The 20,226-nt window shown below is 40.3% G+C and overlaps 1 protein-coding gene across 5 annotated transcripts in view; it reads right to left on the minus strand.

The window, feature by feature from the left end:
* RANBP17 (RAN binding protein 17) overlaps positions 1-20,226 on the minus strand; it is a 364,714-nt gene that overhangs the window by 301,984 nt on the left and 42,504 nt on the right. The gene's annotated exons all lie outside the window — the stretch shown is intronic.

Here is a 20,226-nt window from a genome sequence, read left to right on the forward strand (position 1 = left end):
AGGAATTTAGTAGACTTTTTTTCTAGAAATGTATTCAAATTTCCTACTTTATTGATCTCAGAAAAAATACTTCAAATATTTTTTTTTGACAGGCAGAGTGGACAGTGAGAGAGAAAGAGACAGAGAGAAAGGTCTTCCTTTGCCGTTGGTTCACCCTCCAATGGCCACCGTGGCCGGCGCGCTGCAGCCAGTGCACTGCACTGATCTGAAGGCAGGAGCCAGGTGCTTATCCTGGTCTCCCATGGGGTGCAGGGCCCAAGGACTTGGGCCATCCTCCACTGCACTCCTGGGCCACAGCAGAGAGCTGGCCTGGAAGAGGGGCAACCGGGACAGAATCCGGCGTCCCGACCGGGACTAGAACCTGGTGTGCCGGCGCCACTAGGCGGAGGATTAGCCTGTTGAGCCACGGCGCTGGCCTACTTCAAATGATTTTATCTGTTAAAAGCTTCCTGTACCCATAATTATGTTTCACCACTGTTACTAATATTATTTGTGAATTCATCTAATGAGTTTGTCAATTTTATAAGTCTTTTTCAAAGATCTAACTTGTGTTTGCTTTAATTCTACTGAATCTGCTTTTCAGTTGATCAAGTCCTGTTCTTCATTTTCTTCTTTCTCCTTTCTTAGGATTTAATCTGTACCTCACATTCTTACTTCTCAGGTTGGTTGCTTATGTCACAGCATTTCAGTCTTTCTTCTTTTTAATACAAGCTTTTTATTCAATTGCTCTTGAATTAAATCTTCTGTTGTACTCTGAAAATGTATTTCCATTACTAAGCAGCTCTATTTTTAACTTCCCCCAAACAATAACTTCTCTTACCCAATAATAATTAGAAGAATGTTTTTAAAATTACCAAGAACATGAGGCTTATTTACTATTTCTGCAATATACTTTTAACTGGAAACTGGTAATAAAATGTGCTATGATACTGATTCATTGAAATTTGTTGAGACTCACTCTATATAGTAATGCTTAGTCAAATTTTTAAGATATACCACCTACCCTGGAGAAAACTGGTATTTTCTAAATGTTGATTCCAATATTTAATAAATATCAATTCAATAAAATCCACATTATTCAAATCCTTTTGAAATTTACTAACTTGTCGCTTATGTAATTGATCAATAATTGAGACATTTACTGCAACCCTCCATGTGATGGTAGATTTGTCAATTTCTCCATGATTTTTTTTTTTTAAGATTTGTTTGAAAGGCAGAGTGACGGAAGAAGGGAGAGGCAAAAAGAGAAAGATATCTTCCATCTGCTGGTTCACTCCCCAAATGGCCACAATGACTAGGGCTACTTCAGGCAGAAGATAGGAGGCTGGAATTTTTTCAAGTCTTCCACATTGATGGCAAGGGCTTACTTCTTGAGCTATTTTCTGCTGCCTTCCCAGGCACATTAGCAGGAAACTGGATCAGAAGCAGAGCAGCAAAGACTTGATTCAGCACTCAGATACAGTTGCAACAGCATATCCTCCTCTGGTATCTAAGTAGTAGATACCAGAAATTGTTTATACCTTCCTGGTTACATAAACCATTATCTCTAGTTATAACAGTGCCTTCTATCTTAAAGTCTTTATTTCTGATACTAATAACTACCCCCTTTTTCCTTTAGATTCATATTTGCATAACAAGTCATATTTTATACCTTCACTTTCAACTTTTCATGTTTTATTATTTTGGGTATGTCTCTTATAATGAGAATTAAGTTTTTTTAAAAAATATTCAAATTTATAATCTGACTTAATAGTGAATTTAGTTCATTTATGTTCATTGGATTAATAATATATCTGGGGTCAGCGTCACGGCTCACTTGGCTAATCCTCCACCTGTGGCGCTGGCACCCTGGGTTCTAGTCTCAGTTGGGGCGCCGGTTCTGTCCCAGTTGCTCCTCTTCCAGTCCAGCTCTCTGCTTGTGGCCTGGGAAGGCAGTGGAGGATGGCCCAAGTGTTTGGGCCCTGCACCTGCATGGGAGACCAGAAGGAAGCACCTGGCTCCTGGCTTCAGATCAGCACAGCGCGCAGGCCGTAGCAGCCATTTGGGGGGTGAACCAATGGAAAAGGAAGATATTTCTCTCTGTCTCTCTCTCTCACTGTCTAACTCTGTCTGTCAAAAAAAAATTAATATATCTGGAATGCTCTTACCACTTTTTTTTGAAAGTCAGAGTTACACAGAGAGGTGAGGCTTTGAGAGAGAGGTCTTCCATCCGCTGGCTCACTCCCCAATTGGCTGCAACGGCCGGAGCTGCGCTGATCTGAAGCCAGGAGCCAGGAGCTTCTTCTGGATCTCTCATTAGGGGGCAGGGGCCCAAGGACTTGGGCCATCCTCCACTGCTTTCCCAGGCCATAGCAGAGAGCTGGATCAGAAGTGGAGCAGCTGGGACCAGAACCGGCACCCATATGGGATGCTGGCGCTTCAGGCCAGGGCGTTAACCCGCTGCGCCACAGCACCAGCCCCACCACTTTCTTTTTAATCTTTTATTTAAATTTAGACTGGCTGTGAAATAGTTCTTGGGGCTGGCATTGTGGTGTAGTGGGTAAAGCTGTGCCTGCAATGCCAGCATCCCTTTTACCTGCCAGTCTGAGTCCCAGCTGCTCCACTTCCCATCCAGTTTTCTACAATAAGCTTGGGAAAAGCAGCAGAAGACTGCCCAAGTGCTTGGGCACCCGTCACCCACATGCGAGTCCGGGATGAAGCTCCTGGCTCCTGCCCAGTACTGTCTGCTGAGGTCATCTGAGGAATAAACCAGCAGATGGGAGATCTCTTTCTTTCTCTCCCTCTCTAACTCTGCCTTTCAAATAAATAAATAAATCTTTTTTTTTTTAAAAGGTTCTTACATTTAGGTTTACATTTTTTCATTTTTTTTTTATTTGAGATAACATTTTTAATTCACATTATAGTCAAAGGCTTAATGCTCCACTAAATAAAGAGTTCAACAACAACAACAAAAAAAGAAAAATGAACAGGAATACTGGCAAGGACTATAAACAATAATGAAATGAAAAAATGTTAGTATCACTTATATATAGTAAATCTTAAAATAGTCACAGATCCTTAAAGTAGTATATCACTTTTTTTTTTTTTTTTTGATAGGCAGAGTTAATGAGAGGGAGAGAGACAGAGAGAAAGGTCTTCCTTCTGTTGATTCACCCTCCAAATGGCCGCTTCGGCTGGCGCTGCGCTGATCCAAAGCCAGGAGCCAGGTGCTTCCTCCTAGTCTGCCATGCAGGTGCAGGGCCCAAGCACTTGAGCCATCCTCCACTGCCCTCCCGGGCCACAGCAGAGAGCTGGACTGGAAGAGGAGCAACCAGGACAGGACTGGCGCCCCAACTGGGACTAGAACCCAGGGTGCCAGCGCCACAGGTAGAGGATTAGCCAAGTGAGCCCGGCGCCGGCCAAAAGTAGTATATTTGCTTAACAAAGATTTAAAGCAAAGTTTGACAAAACACTGTAGCTGCAATGTGATACACACAGGCATTTCTTATTTTGTTTTTGTTTTGCTTTATTTTTAAAGATTTATTTATTTATTTGAAAGGCAGATTTACAGAGAGGCAGAGGCAGAGAGAGAAAGTCTTCCATCCACTGCTTCACTCCCCAAGTGGCTGCAATGGCCAGAGCTGGGCCAATCCGAAGCCAAGAGCTGGGAACTTCTTCCCGGTCTCCCAAGTGGGTGCAGGAGCCCAAGGACTTGGTCCATCTTCTATTGCTTTCCCAGGCCACAGCAGAGAGCTGGATTGGAAGTGGAGAAGCCTGGGATTATAACCGGGGCCCATATGGGATGCCAGCATTGCAGCAGCGTTGGCCTCTTTGCTTTGTTTTTTAAACTTTAGCTCCCACGTGTAAGAGAGAACATGCAACATTTTGTCCTTCTTTGTCCAGCTTGTTTCACTCAACTTGATGTCCTCCAATTGCAAATATTTATTTTCTGCTGTCATTTTCATTTTTTCTGGCTCCTTATTTCTTAGTATTTTATTTTTAAATTTTTGATTAATATGGAACACGTGCGTATTTTAATGGGATAGGGGGCATTATTTCAACATTTAGACAGTATAAATTGTCCAAATAGGGCAATTAGCATTTCCATTTCTTTATATGTTCTTTAAGTTTGGAGCCTCCCAGCTCTACTCTTCCAGTTCTTTATATAGTATATGATACATCATGATGAACTATAGTTTCCCCAACGTGTTGAAGGACACTGTGTTCTGGTACCCTACCAACCTCCCAGTCCCACCTTCCCCTACCATTCCCTGCCTCTCAGTAATCACAACTTGAAATTCAAATCAACTTCTTTTTAACCTCCTCTATGAGAACATACAGGATTTATTTGTCATTCTGCATCAGGCTTATTTCATGTAACATAATGATCTTCAGTCCATCCAATTTATTGCACATGTTGGGGTAGGGGGCATTGAGTAATTTTTTTCCATTGTATATATGTGCCACATTTTCTTTACTCCTTCATTCAACAATGGTATAAATAAATGTTGACTATATATCTTAGCTCCTGGGAATACTGCTGCAATGATCATGGGAGTGTAGGTATCTCATATGCTAATTTAATTTCCTTCAGATAAATTCTTAAAAGTGGGAATGGCATAGTAGATCCATTTTAGTGTTTTAAGAAACCTCCACATTGGGTTTTTATAAAATTGGTATTGTATTGCTTGTATTCCTAGTTCATTATTCTCCTTCTATTTGGTTATGGGAGATAATACAATTTCTATTCTTTTAGTTATTACAACTGAAAATTTAACCATCTTATCTGACCTCTTACAAAAGCATTTAAGATAACTTTCATCACTCCCCTCATATGTTATTGCTTGTGTTGTTTATTTTGGCCTTTTAATGCCACAAATTAACTAAACACACACACAAATATAATATGTTTAAGCGTTACACATGTGTTAGATTTCTGTGTGCTCCTTTCCTTCCTTCTGGGATCATGATGTCCCTTCTTCCAGAAAAATCACCTTTAGAGTGTTTAATGAAAACCTTTAAGAAAGAACATTAGTAAACATCTACTGGGAATAAACATTCTATTTTCATTTGTCTGAAAAGATCTTTTATTAGCCTTTATTCTGGAAAGATCATTTGCTGATTTATAATAACAAGATGGCTGTTATTTGTGCTTAGTTCTTCAAGAATAATATTCTACCATCTTCTAGGTTCCATTTTTACTGCTGAGTAGTCAGTCCATTTTATGTATTTTGTAAGTGATCTTTCTTCTCCAGCTTCTTTTAAGAGTTCTTTGGACTTACAAAGTTTGACTAAAGGGCTGTGTTTTGTTTTTGACACTGTATATTGGGCTTGCTGTATTGATGGATTCATGTATTCCATTAGCTTAGAAAATTTATCACACAGAATCTGTTATTCTTTCTGCTCCATGCTCTCTGTCTTTCCAGGGTTCAATATCACATATCTGACCTTCTATTTTAATATTTTCTATCCTTTGACTTCTATTTTAATATCTTTATTGCCCTTCTTTCTCTGTATTCTTGAAAATTTATCAGGTCAAACTGCCAATTTGATAATTCTTTCCTCAGTTAGGTCTAATTTACTTTTTAACATTTCCAATAAATTTCAGTTCACAAAGTTTTCAATAAAAAAGCTTTTTAGTCTTTTTCAAATCATCCTGGACATTTTGCACATTTTTGTTGGTCTATCTTCTTATTTCTTTAAGCATTACAAAATTAGATTATAGAGGCCAGTGCTGTGGCACAGCGTGTTAAAGCCCTGGCCTGAAGCGCCGGCATCCCTTATGGGCGCCAGTTGTAGTCCCAGCTGCTCCTCTTCTGACACAGCTCTCTGTTATAGCCTGGGATAGCAGTGGAAGATGGCCCAAGTCCTTGGGCCCCTGCACCTGCGTGGGAGACTTGGGGGAGGCTCCTGGCTCTTGGCTTTGGATTGGCACAGCTCCGGCCGTTGCAGCCATCTGGGGAGTGAACCAGCAGGTGGAGGACCTCTCTCTCTGTCTCTACCTCTCTCTGTAACTCTTTCAAATAAATAAAACAAATCTTTTTTAAAAATTAGATTATAAATATTTATTTTTTAGAGGCAGAGAGAGAGAAAGACCAACTGTGAGCTCCTACCCACTACTTATGCCCCAATGGCTCACAATGGCCAGGCCTGGGCCAAGCCAAAGCCAGAAGCCAGGTACTCAATCATGTCTCCCATATGGGCAGCAGGGACCCAATCACTTAAGGGATCACCTGCTCCCTCCCAGGGTCCACATTAGCAGGTTCACCATGAGTAGAAGCTGGAATTGGGAGAGGAGGGAGGATTCAAACCTGGGTATTCTGATTTGGGCTGAAGAAATCCCAACCAGCATTTTAACTGTTAGGCCAAAAACCTGCTCCCATAAATATTTTATATTACTATCCAATTCCAACATTTTAAGGGTCTTTGGTGAGAGGAGTCTAAATCACATTTTTTTAGTGCTAATTCATGGTAACTTACTTCATTGTTCACTGTTTGTAGGCTAGAGTTTTTTCTTTTGTTTTGTTTTTAGTTTTGTCTATTATGAAAACTTATTTGGTTGATGTTAGTATTCAGAATTCCTAAGGACCTAGTATAGTTGCTATCCTTCAGAGAATATTTTAATTTTCTTCTGCTGGAAGCCAGGGGATCTATGAACTTGGGACCACTTTTTCCTCTTGCAAGCATTCCTTCCACTGACTGCAAGAAACCTGAGGTTCAGCAAACCAATCTTGCTGCTGGCCAAAGGCTTTGTAATCAATTTTATCACTGATACTGAGAATTTGCCTTTGAGAGCAACCTGCCCTTTTCCTGTGTTTGCTACTGATCAGCTCCACTCTGATTAAAATTTGTTATTTGACTGGAAGAGCAGGTTGTGGTCAGAGGAGAGGAATATAGAAATGGAAAATAGAGGAAAAGAGGTGAGGAAAGACCTAAAAAATTTAACATACTTACTGTAAGTTCAGTAATCCATTAACAATATATTCAGGATCTGACTGTTTTATAGCTGAAAGACCTTTCAGAGCGTTTAGCTGACCACACTGAAATAAAGTTACTACTAATGCTTTACTTTCAAAGAAGCACACACTAATTGTCTTTCATATAAACTAAAGAGGAAAATATGGTATTACAAGTAACTGGCTAAACATGGCCCAAATTGTAACAAAATTCAAATTAATGTTTACACACAGAATACAAATCAAAAAGATAGAGGATTGCTACTGTGTCATTAGCAAAACAACAACAATACAAGCTGATAGAGCCACCTCATTCTTCCAAAAAAAAAACATTAACTGAAGGGACAAGTGGAGAATGAAATTCAGCTTATACTTTACTCAGCAATCTGTTCATGTGTCTAGAAGAAGAACATTTTTCTAACTTGCTCAAACCTACAAAATGTGCTACTGAGCTGGTGAGAGAGTAAAATAAATTCTTTTTTGTTAACATTTATTTTTTATTTATTTGAAAGGCAGAGTTAGAGAGACAAAGAAAGAGAAAGGTCTTCCATCTGCTGGTTTATTCCCTAAATGGTGACACTGACACGGGCTGGGCCAGGCTGAAGCCAGGAGCCAAGAGCTTTCTCCAGGTCTCCCACAGGGGTGCAGAGACCCAAGCACTTGGGCCATTCCTCCACTGCTTTTCCAGACACATCAGCAGAGAGCTGGACCAGAAATGGGGCAACTGGGACACAAACCAGCACCCATAAGGGATGCCAATGCTACATCCTGAGGCTTTAACTAGCTACACCACAGCGTCAGCCCCAGATAAATTCTTGACAGTTGGGCCGGCGCCGTGGCTCACTAGGCTAATCCTCCGCCTTGCAGCGCCGACACACCGGGTTCTAGCCCCGGTCGGGGCGCCGGATTCTGTCCCGGTTGCCCCTCTTCCAGGCCAGCTCTCTGCTGTGGCCAGGGAGTGCAGTGGAGGATGGCCCAAGTCCTTGGGCCCTGCACCCCATGGGAGACCAGGATAAGCACCTGGCTCCTGCCATCGGATCAGCGCGGTGCGCCGGCTGCAGCGCACCTACCGCGGCAGCCATTGGAGGGTGAACCAACGGCAAAAGGAAGACCTTTCTCTCTGTCTCTCTCTCTCACTGTCCACTCTGCCTGTCAAAAAAAAAAAAAAAAAAAAAATTCTTGACAGTCAAAAAATATATAAGGGCTGAAATTTCTTTTTCTTTTAAGTTTTTTTTTTTTTTAAGCTTTTTATTTAGTGAGGAAACATGCATAGGAGAGTGAGGGCTTGGTCTAATGGAGAAGAAAAGTCTACAGACTGAGTTGGGATCCATCGCGAGCAGAGAACAGGCCAGGAGGCACGTGTAGTGACCACTTGGTTAGGAGCAGCCCCAGGTAGCACAGCACGAGCAGTGAAGCAAAGGCAGAGAACCACGTGCCCCGGAGGAGCAGAACAACAAAGGCAGCAAAGTGCAATAGGGGCGACAAAGCGCAAGAAGGGAAAAACAGGCAAGGTCCACCATGTTTCAGGCCTTTTATCCACTTCCAAAGGGGTGAGGTTAGGTAGGGCTGAAATTTCAAAAGACATCTGCACAGAAACAACTAAGCAACTTGAGCTTCTATCATGGCCAAAGGAGAAAGCCTAAGTAAGACATGACCGATGTAACAAGTACATTAGGAAAACTTCGCATAAACCTGAATCAAAGAGTTAACTATATCCTTAGTGAAAAATGTAGATTGGAAAACAAAAATCTGCCCCAGACAGAGAAACATAACACACAAACTTTGGTTTCAGAGCTAAGTGGAGAACAGGAAAATAAACCAAGTCACGGGGCCGGCGCAGTGGCACAGCGGGTTAAAGCCCTGGCCTGAAGCGCTGGCATCCCACATGGGCACCAGTTCTAGTCCCGGCTGCTCCACTTCAGATCCGGCTCTCTGCTGTGGCCTGGGAAAGCAGTAGAAGATGGCCCAAGTCCTTGGGCCCCTGCACCCGCATGGGAGACCCAGAAGAAGCTCCTGTCTCCTGGCTTCGGATTGGTGCAGCTCCAGCCGATGCAGCCAACTGGGGAGTGAACCAGCGGATGGAAGATCTCTCTCTTTCTCTCTTTCTATCTCTCTCTCTCTCTCTCTGCCTCTCCTCTCTCTGTGTAACTCTGACTTTCAAATAAATAAATAAATCTTAAAAAAAAAAAGTTTCCTTTCAAAAAATCCAGTTTGACTATTCTTCTATTTTAACTGGAGTGTTTAGTCCATTACTTAGGGTTGAGGTGGGGCCACCAATTTAATACCATTTCAGGTGTTTCTTAGAATGAGATTTTTCTGGGGCTTGCGTTGCGGTGAAATGGGTTAAGCTGCCACCCACAAAGAATGCCATGTGGTCATCGGTTACAGTTGTCACTTCTGACCCATCTCCTGGGAAATTAGGGGAAGATTGTCCAAGTTCTTGGGCCTCTGTTTCCAAATGGGAGACTTGGATGAAGCTCCTGGATCCTGGCTTCCGCTTGGCTGAGCCTTGATTGTTCCAGACATTTGGGGAGTGAACCAATGAATTGAAGTTCTCTCTCTCTCTCTCTGTAACTCTGCCTTTCAAATAAATATTTAAATAAAAAAAGAATGAAGTTTTCTTTACCATACTTGTAGTCTGTATGCAGGTCACAAATATAAGTCTGACTTGGATTCTTTTCTTTTTTTTTTTTTTTTTTTTTGGACAGGCAGAGTGGATAGTGAGAGAGAGAGAGACAGAGAGAAAGGTCTTCCTTTTTGCCATTGGTTCACCCTCCAATGGCCGCTGCGGCCGGCGCATCTCGCTGATCCAAAGCCAGGAACCAGGTGCTTCTCCTGGTCTCCCATAGGGTGCAGGGCCCAAGCACTTGGGCCATCCTCCACTGCCTTCCCGGGCCATAGCAGAGAGCTGGTCTGGAAGAGGGGCAACCGGGATAGAATCCGGCGCTCCGACCGGGACTAGAACCCATTGTGCCGGCGCCGCAAGGCAGAGGATTAGCCTGTTAAGCCACGGCGCCGGCCCTTTTTTTTTTTTTTAAAGATTTTATTTATTTATTTGAAAGAGTTACACAGAGAGAGGAGAGGCAGAGAGAGAGAGAGAGAGAGGTCTTCCATTCGCTGGTTCACTCCCCAATTGGCCGCAACAGCTGGAGCTGAGCTAATCCGAAGCCAGGAGCTTCTTCTGGGTTTCTCATGTGGTTGCAGGGGCCCGAGGACTTGGGCCATCTTCCTCTGCTTTTCCAGGCCATAGCAGAGAGCTGGATTGGAAGTAGAGCAGCCGGGACTCAAACCAGCACCCATATGGAATCCTAGTGCTTCAGGCCAAGGCGTTAACCTGCTGCACCACAGCGCCGGCCCCATTTTGAAAGGAAACTTAATATTAACAGCCTACAGAGACACTTTATTTTTTAAAAAGATTTATTTATTTATTTGAAAGGCAGAGTTATAGAGAGGCAGAGGCAGAGAAAGAGAGATGTCTTCTGTCCAATGGTTCACTCCCCAAATGGCCACAATGGCCAGAACTGGGCCAATCTAAAGCCAGGAGCCCGGAGCTTCTTCTGTGTCTCCCACGTGGGTGCAGGGACCTAAGCACTTGGGCCATCTTCTACTGTTTCCCCAGGCCATAGCAGGGAGCTGGATCAGAAGTGGAGCAGCCAGGTCTTGAACCAGAGCCCATATGAGATGCTGGCACTGCAGGTGGCAGCTTTACTTGCTACGTCACAGCACTGGCCCCCAGAGCACTTTAAATATATATATATATATATATGTGTGTGTGTGTGTGTCTATATATATATATAGACACAGATTGGAAGTAAACAGATTGAGAAAGATACAATATATATATCGCTTCTCCGCCTTTTGGCTAAGATCAAGTATAAAGATATACTATATAAATGGTAAGGATAAGAAGGCAATGACAACAATAATCTATTAGATAAAACAGAATTTAAGAGAAAAATTGAAATAATGAAAAGTAGTATAGGCAATCCCAATCATATTTGGAGATTTCAATCTCTTTCTTCAAATAAAAGAAACAGAAAAAATCAGCTGGCACCACGGCTCACTAGGCTAATCCTCTGCCTGCGGCGCCGGTACTCCGGGTTCTAGTCCCGGTTGGGGCACCGGATTCTGTCCTGGTTGTTTCTCTTCCAGTCCAGCTCTCTGCTGTGGCCCGGGAAGGCAGTGGAGGATAGCCCAAGTGCTGGGGCTCTGCACCCACATGGGAGACCAGGAGGAGGCACCTGGCTCCTGGCTTCGGATCAGTGCGGCACGCCAGCCGAAGTGGCCATGTGAGGGGTGAACCAATGGAAGGAAGACCTTTCTCTCGGTCTCTCCCTCTCACTAACTCTGCCTGTCAAAAAAAAAAAAAAAAGATATAGAAAAAAATCTCATTAAAGAATATCTGAATATTATTAACATTTAATCTCTATACAATATAATATCCAGTAATTCTAACATATTTATTCTTTTTAAGTACACATGGCATGTTTATCAGGATAGACCATATGTTAGATCATAAAAAATATCTCAGTAAACTTAGAAAGACAGAAATCATACCAAAAATCTGACCAAAAGAAAACTAAATTAGACATCATTAATTAGGAAAATCATAAATATTCATAAATAAAAACACAGTCCTGAATAAGCTATAAGTTAACAAAAATACTACATTAGAAAACCTTCTAGGGCCTGCAATGTGGTAAAGGTAAAGCAGGGAAAGCCGCTGCTTGTGATGCTGGCATCCCATACAGACGCCTGTTAGTGAGTTCTGGCTGCTCCACTTCTGATCCAGCTCCCTGCTGATGGCCTAGGAAAAGCAGCAGAGGATGGCTCAAGTGCTTAGGCCCCTGCGCCCATGTGGGAGACCTAGAAGAAGCTCCTGGCTCTGGACTGGCCCAGTCCCAGCCATTGTAGCCATCGGGGTGGGGAGTGAGCCAGCAGATGGAAGATCTCTCTCTGTCTCTCCCTCTCTCTGTAACTCTGACTTTCAAAAAAGAAAGAAAAAAGAAAATCCTTTGATAATTAAATTAAACCAATATTTAAAGAAAAATTTATAGTTTTAAATGTTTTATTAGAAGCAGAACACATATATTAGAAGCAAAATATATAGAAAATATAGAAGTCAAATATATGAAGCCTCCACAAAATATTAAATAAGATCTGAAATAAGTATAAAGCAGAGAATGATAAAAACAACAGAAAACGAAGAAACTACAGAAAATCAGTGAGTCTAGGAACTGAAACTCTAAAAGGTTCAACAGAATTGACAAATAAGTAGTTGGGTCACTAAGGAGAAAAGATAAATATCGGGTGCCAGCGCTGTGACGTAGTGGGTAAAGCCGCTACCTGCAGTGCCAGCATCTCATATAGACACCAGTTCAAGTCCCAGCTGATCCTCTTCTGATCCAACTCTCTTCTATGGCCTGGGAAAGCAGTATAAGATGGCCCAAGTCCTTGAGACCCTGCACCTGCGTAGGAGACCTGGCAGAAGCTCCTGGCTTCGGATAAGCGCAGCTCCAGCTGTTGTGGCCATTTGGGGAGCAAACCAGCAGATGGAAGACCTCTCTCTCTCTCTCTCTGCCTCTCTGGAACTCTGCCTTTCAAATAAATAAATAAATCTTAAAAAAAAAAAATAAAGACAAAAGTTATCAACAGCAAGAATGAAAGATGGCTTTACAGAACACTTGAGTCAGGGTGGGCATGTGATACAGAGTTAACATGCTACTTGGAAACTCTCATACCCTATCTGAGTGCCTGAGTTCGAGTCCTGGCTCTGTTTCCAGTTTCAGCTTCCTGCTAGTACTCACCCAGTAACAGGTAATGGCTCAGGTATGTAGGTCCCTGCTACTCACATGGGAGACCAGGATTGGAGTTCCCAGCTCTCATGTTTGAAATGCCTGGCCCAGTCCCTGCTGTTGTGGGCGTTTGGGAAGTGAATCAGCAGATGAAAGATCCTTCTGTCTCTGTTTCTCTACCTCTCAAATAAAATGAAAATTTAAAAATGCAAAACAAAAAAAAAAAGAATGAAAGAATGGATACCACTTCAAATACTATAGATAATTTAAAATTAATAATGAAATACTACAAATAACTTTGATAACTTTAAATATGGAACATATTCCTTTTAAGACCCAAAGGACCAGATCTACCACAGGAGAAATATACAATTTGAACAGTCCTTTATGACTTAAGAAACTGAATTGGGGCTGGCACTGTGGTGCAGTAGGCTGAGCCTCTACCTGTGGTACCGTCATCCCATATGGGCACCAGTTTGTGTCCCGCTACTCCTCTTCCAATCCAGCTCTCTGCTATGGCCTGGCAAAGTAGAAGATGGCCCAAAGGCTTGGGCCCCTGCACCCATGTGAGAACTGGAAGAAGCTCCTGGCTCCTGGCTTCAACTGGCCCATTTGGAGAATGAACCAGCAGAGGGAAGACCTTTCTCTCTTTCTCTCTCTGTAACTCTACCTCCCAAATAAATAAATAAAATATTTTAAAAAAAACGAATTTTGCTGCTACTTGAGAAGCCAGCATCCCATATCAGAATGCCAGTTTGAGCCCAATCTGCTCTGCTTCTGATCCAGCTTCCTGCTTATCTGCCTGGGAAGGCAGCAGATGATGGTCTAAATACCTGGGTCCCTGCCACCCACATGGGAGACCAGGATAGAATTTCTGGCTTCTGGCTTCAGTCTGGCCTAAATGTGGCTGATGCAGCCATTTGGGGAAAACCAGTGGATAGAAGCTCACACACTCTCTCTCTTTCCCTCTCCCACTCTCTCTCTTTCTCTACCTTTCAAATAAGTAAGTAAATATTTTAAGAAAAGCAATATAATCTTCATTATAAATACCATAAGAAATAAAAGAGAACTTTCTTAAACTTATATCTTCAAAAAGTATAAAAACAATATATTCAAAGGTAAAAAGCTCAATGCTTTCTATGCACAAATAGTAACAAAGAGAATAATCTTACCATTTTCATTCAATATTGTACTGTAAGTGCTACCAGTAGAGTAGGCAAGAAAAAGAAAAGACATAGGTACTGGAAAGAAGACAAAAAACTCTTTATTTATAGATGACACAATCAGATAGTCAATTGTAAAGACTCTGTTCAAAAGGTATTAGAATAAGTAAAGTCATAGAAAATAAAAATCAATTTTAGCTTTATAGAGTAACAGAACAATTAGAAATTTGCAATAGCATCAAAAAATGTATAGAAATAAATTAGCAAATTGTTTTTAATAACTGCACATGGCAAACAATGAAACATTGCAAAGAAAATGAAATGTTCATGAACTGGAGGACTCAATACTGTTCAGCTGGTGCAAACTAAATACAGATTGAAGCAATCCCAATCCAAATTCCAGTGACCTTTTTGGAAGAAACTGACAAGCTGATGCTAAAAATTAGTAAGAAAGGCACAACACCTACAACAGCCAAAATTATTTCCTAAATTATGAACAAGACTGGAGGATTTGTATTACCTGATTTCAAGACTTATTTTAAGCTACAGCAGTAACTAAGATTATATAATATTGGTATGAGGATAGATGTACAGATAAATAGTACAGAAAAGGTAGTACAGTAACAGACTTTACCCTTTTATGGAGAACTGATTTTTGACAAAGATGCCATGATAATTCAATGGAGAAAAATTGTCTTTTCAACAAATGGTGCTAGATGACTGGATAACTGTCTAAGAGGACAAAAATTAACCCAAATCGTATTAAAAACCTAAAAACAATAGCTGGAACTATTAAACTTATGGAAGATATTGGGGCTGGCGCTGTCGTATAGTGGGTAAAGCTACCACCCGCAATACCAGCATCCTGTATAAGTGCCAGTTCATGTCCCTGCTGCTTCACTTCTGATACAGCTCCCTACTAATGCACCCGGGAAAGCAAAAGAAGATGACCCAAGTCCTTGGGCCCCTGACACCCATGTGGGAGACCTGGATGAAGCTTTGGCATGGCCTATCCCTGGCCATCGTGACCATTTGGGGAGTGAGCCAGCAGATGGAGGATCTCTCCTTCTCTTCCTTTCTGTATCTCTTTCAAATAAAATAAATAAATCTTTAAAATAAACAAAAAAAACCTATGAAAGATATAGAAGAAAGTCTTCATGACACTGAGTGAGGTGGATGATCTTAAACAAAAAGTTCAAGCCATAAGGAAAAAACTGAAAAAGCAGACTTCAAATTTAAAAACTTTTGGTCTTCAAAAGGCAATTAAGGGGGCCAGCGCCACGGCTCACTAGGCTAATCCTCCGCCTGCAGCACCGGCACACCGGGTTCTAGTCCCGGTTGGGGCGCTGGATTCTGTCCCGGTTGCTCCTCTTCCAGTCCAGCTCTCTGCTGTGGCCCGGGAGTGCAGTGGAGGATTGCCCAGGTCCTCAGGCCCTGCACCTGCATGGGAGACCAGGAGAAGCAGCTGGCTCCTGGCTTCGGCTGGGTACAGCACACCGGCCACAACGCACCAGCCATAGCGGCCACTTGGGGGGTGAACCAATGGAAAAAGGAAGACTTTTCTCTCTGTCTCTCTCTCTCTCTCTCACTGTCTGACTCTGCCTGTCAAAAAATAAATTAATTTAAAAAAAAAAAAAAAAGACAATTAAGGGGCCAGCGCTGTGACGTAGCAAATAAAGCTGCCACCTGCAGTGCTGGCATCCGATATGGATGCAGGTTCGAGACCTGGCTGCTCCACTTCTGATCCAGCTTTCTGCTATGGCCTGGGAAAGCAGTGGAAGATGGTCCAAGTCCTTGGGCCCCTGCACCCATGTGGGAGACCCAAAGGAGGCTCCTGGCTCTGGATCAGCATAGCTCTGGCAATTGCAGCCAACTGGGGAGTGAACCAGCAGATGAAAGACCTCTCTCTCTCTCTGCCTCTCCTTCTCTCTCTGTAAAACTGTGACTTTCAAGTAAAATAAATAAATCTTAAAAAAAAAAAAGACAATTAAGAAAGCAAACCATTAACTTGGAGAAAATACTTGCAAAACATATGTGAAAAAGGGATTTTATATATATAATATATACATACAAAGACTGGATCACAAATGTTCACAACATCATGATTCAGAACAGCTAAAAATTAGAAGCCTGATTCAAACGTCCACCAACTGGTAAAGAGATAAACTATGGAAAAGCCATACTATGTAGTGCTATGCAGCAACAAAAAGGAACAAAATATTAATATACAAAATATATTTTAATTTCAAAAACGTTACACTACCCAAAGTTAAACACAAAAGACTTACTGTAATATTCCATTTATATGACAGTTTAAAAAAGAGACAAACCTTAATGACAGAAATCAGACCAGTGGCTGCCTGGGCCAGGAACTAAGGATAGGGTCAAAGGGCATAAGAAAAGAGAAGTGTCCCCTATGCTGAATGGGCTGGTGTGGTCACAGCTATATATAGTTGCTAAACTCATTAAACAGTAAACTAAAAAAGGGGGACTGGGCATATTTGCAACTCATCACAAATAAAGGGCTCAATTTCATAAAATATAAAGAGCTCTTAGAAATCAATGAAAGAAAAAGGGTCAACAACTCAATAGAAAAATGAGCAAAGGAAATGAATAGTTTATATACAAAAAAGGAAGAGCAAATCAAGGGAAACTGAAACACTTAACCTCACTGATATGAGAGATGCACATACTAAATTATAAAATGAAGCTATTAAGGGGTAATATTAATGGGTCCTCTGAAGGCTATGTGGAAACATCTCATAAATTATTGTTATACACGTAAACTGGCATATTCCTGACAGAAAAGAAGTTGACAGTATTTATAAAATTATAAACATCTTAACCCTTCCACCCAACAATTCCATGTCTGGATATTTTTCTTATAGACTTTTATACACATAAAATGACATTTATACAACGTTAATCTGTATAACACTTACAATAGAAGACTGTAAGCAACTCTAATGATTATCAACAGTGAAAGGATTAAATAAATGAATACCACAAGGATACGACTAAGGTTGCTCTCTTGTATTCATGCAAGAATTTAATTTCCAAATTCATATGTTAATATTATTCAGAAGAGAGAAATGTAATCTAACTGGTGTTCACAAAGTGATGAAGATTAAATAAGGTAATTGTGGTTGAGACCTCATGATTTGATCCTGGTAGCTTTGTAAGAAGAAGGGAGAGGTCACACAGACATACATACACCTAGTTTCTTGCTATATGATGTTCTGTGCTGCAAACAAGGAGGCCATCACCTAATAACATGCCTAGACAACTCTGCACCTCCAGAACCATGGGCCAAAATGACTTTCCTTACCTCAGGCATTTCATTACAGTGACAAAGTATTGATTAGTACAGACATGTTCAGGAAGTCAAATATTATGTATTTCTAACAGTCTTCTACATACTGATTTGCAAACAGCTATAAAACACTTTTAAATTAAAAATATAAGAACAGTGAATGTGGTATGTCAATTCTATCTAAGGGGGAAAAATAATTTATATATTCATAATCATTTACATTTGCAGACAGAAACTTTGGAAAGATAAAATTAGTAAGAATGGTTATTTGTGAGGAAGAATGGGAATATTGGAAGAGAATACAGTTTAATTTTTTAAGATTTGTAGATAATGTAAATGCATTATCTCTTAAGAAATTTAAAAATTAGTTAAAATCAATTTTGACATGAAAATAAGAGAATAAGTTATATGTAAAGATAAATCAAACACTTGGAGATGAGATTTATAATTCAAAAACCTAAGTGTTAAACATACCAGTGAGAAGCAGGCAAATAATCTAATGGCAAAAAGCAAATGGAAAAAAAGGGATACATATATACTTCACTGATAATGATGCTTAACAATCAATAAGCACGGAACAATGCTAAACCTGATGATCACCATAGTGAAAAGTAATATATCTATGAGGTATATTATCTCACATGGATTGGCAAACATAAATTCTAGTAATATAGGCTGCTGGCAATGATCTCTGTCAAAGTCAGTGAACTTATAGCCTCCTGTTCTGTAAACAAAATTTTACTGGAACACAGCCATGCATATGGTCTACAGCTACTTTCTGGCAACAAAGGCAAAGTTGAGTACTATACCTGGCACATTAAGAAAAATTCTGCCAATTCTTAATACAGATCAACTGAAACTCATGAACACTGTTGGTGAAACGTGAAGTAGCACAATCGCTTGGTAAAACAGTTTGACATTAGCTAATAAAGTCAAATGCATTATAGATATACAAAACAACCTTTACAGCAATACTGTATTAGCAAAAACCAGAGAAAATACATGTACTCATTGACAAGAAAATACATAAACAAGTGTGGTATATTCAAACAACAGTACAAAGCAGTAAAAATCAAACAGCTACAGCTACGTGTCATCAATGTTGAATGAGCGCTCATAAATGCAATACTGAGAATAATGAAGTTGTAGAAGAATAAGTACAATGTGATTCCATTTCTATAAAGTTCAGAAATATGCAAAAATATAAATTATTTTCAGAGTACATACCTATACCATAAAACTATAAAGAAAAGACAGTATCTGATAAGCACAAAATTCAAAATTGTAAAATTTTCTGCTGGGAGGGAGGAAATACTTGAAAAGCAAAGCAAAGAATACTGCAAAGATCCTGACACTGACATATTTGTTTAAGCCAGGTGACAGTCATTGTTACTGCTATTCTCTGTCAATATATAAAAGGGTACTTCAAAAAGTTTGTGGAAAATGGAATTAAAAAATAAGTTTATTTGGGTACAAAAACATTTTGAAATTGATAGGGTTTCTTTTTCATAACACATATTTTCTGTGAACTTTTTGAAGGTCCTTTATATATACAAACATTTCTAAAACTTTTTGCACGAAACTTATTTTTTAGTTGGGTAATCCACAAACTTTCTGAAATATTTTCACACAAATATTCTTTTGTATTTTATATTTAACAACTTATAAACTTCACTGAAAGATGAAATCAATAATAAAGAGAATGTTGCAAAAAAAGTTAGTTCTCCCCTATTTAACTTATAAATAATGAAATCCCAATAAAAAAAGAAGACTAAAAGTACAGAAGGTTAACTACTGTTCCATAGCAATTATGCAACTTAAAATAAGTGAAAAGCATTCTAACAATTCTTTGAAAGAATTTTTAGAAAGAGTTAAGATGGAAAATTATTGGAAATAAACTTTACTATGATCCTTTACTAAACTCACCTTCTACCAGAAGACAAAAGAAACACCTACGGAAAAAAAAAAATCTGGGACTATAATTAGGATCTCTTCTATTAGAAATGGATAAACCCAGTTCCATTCTCATAATTATATATATATTTTTAATTTATATACCCTTTTATGTTCCTGAAAGGATTTAAAGGGGTACACAAAAAGAAATACTTCCCCTTTCAATAAAGAACTAAACAAGCGGCCAGTGCTGTGGCACAGCAGGTTAATGCCGTGGCCAGAAGCACTGGCACCCCATATGGGCACCGTTTCTTGACTCGGCTGCTCCACTTCCAATCCAACTCTCTGCTATGGCCTGGGAAAGCAGTGGAAGATGGCCCGAGTCCTTGAGCCACTGCACCCACATGAGAGACCCAGAAGAAGCTCCTGGCTCCTGGCTTTGGATTGGCACAGCGCCGGCCATTGCGGCCAATCGGAGAGTGAACCAGCAGATGGAAGACACCTCTCTCTCTCTCTCTCTCTCTCTCTCCCCGGTCAATCGGAGAGTGAACCAGCAGATGGAAGACACCTCTCTCTCTCTCTCTCTCTCTCTCTCTCCCTCTCTCTCTCTGCCTCTTCTCTCTGTGTAACTCTGAGTTTCAAATAAATAAATTAATTAAAAAAAAAAGAATTAAACAAAACACATTGAAGAATTTATCAATAAGAAATGAAACCATGGTGAAATCAAATACATAAAAACAAAGTCATGATGAGGTCTTACACACTTTTATACGGACTGAAATTCGATTCTCAGTTTGCAGTCAGCTATACTTATAGCAAAGAAGGAAAGATGATTAGATGAAAAATAGTTATGTTAATAAGCTATCTGCTCAAGGATCCTTATCAGCTTTTCTTGATACTGATTCCAGAGAGAAATAATTTCTATGAATCTTACAAAGGAGAATTAAAACTCAACTATCAAGCTGCTAAAATATCCAGAAGGTTAATAAAAGTAATTGTTTATTAGAGGAGCAGGAATGGGGGGGGGAGAGGAGGCATAAAAATACTTTGCAATAAAATTATTAAATAAAGTGATTAATGACTTTACTTAATATTCAACATAATACATAATAATCAAAAAATTAACT

Source organism: Lepus europaeus, chromosome 4, assembly GCF_033115175.1.
Source record: "Lepus europaeus isolate LE1 chromosome 4, mLepTim1.pri, whole genome shotgun sequence".
NCBI lineage: Eukaryota > Metazoa > Chordata > Mammalia > Lagomorpha > Leporidae > Lepus > Lepus europaeus.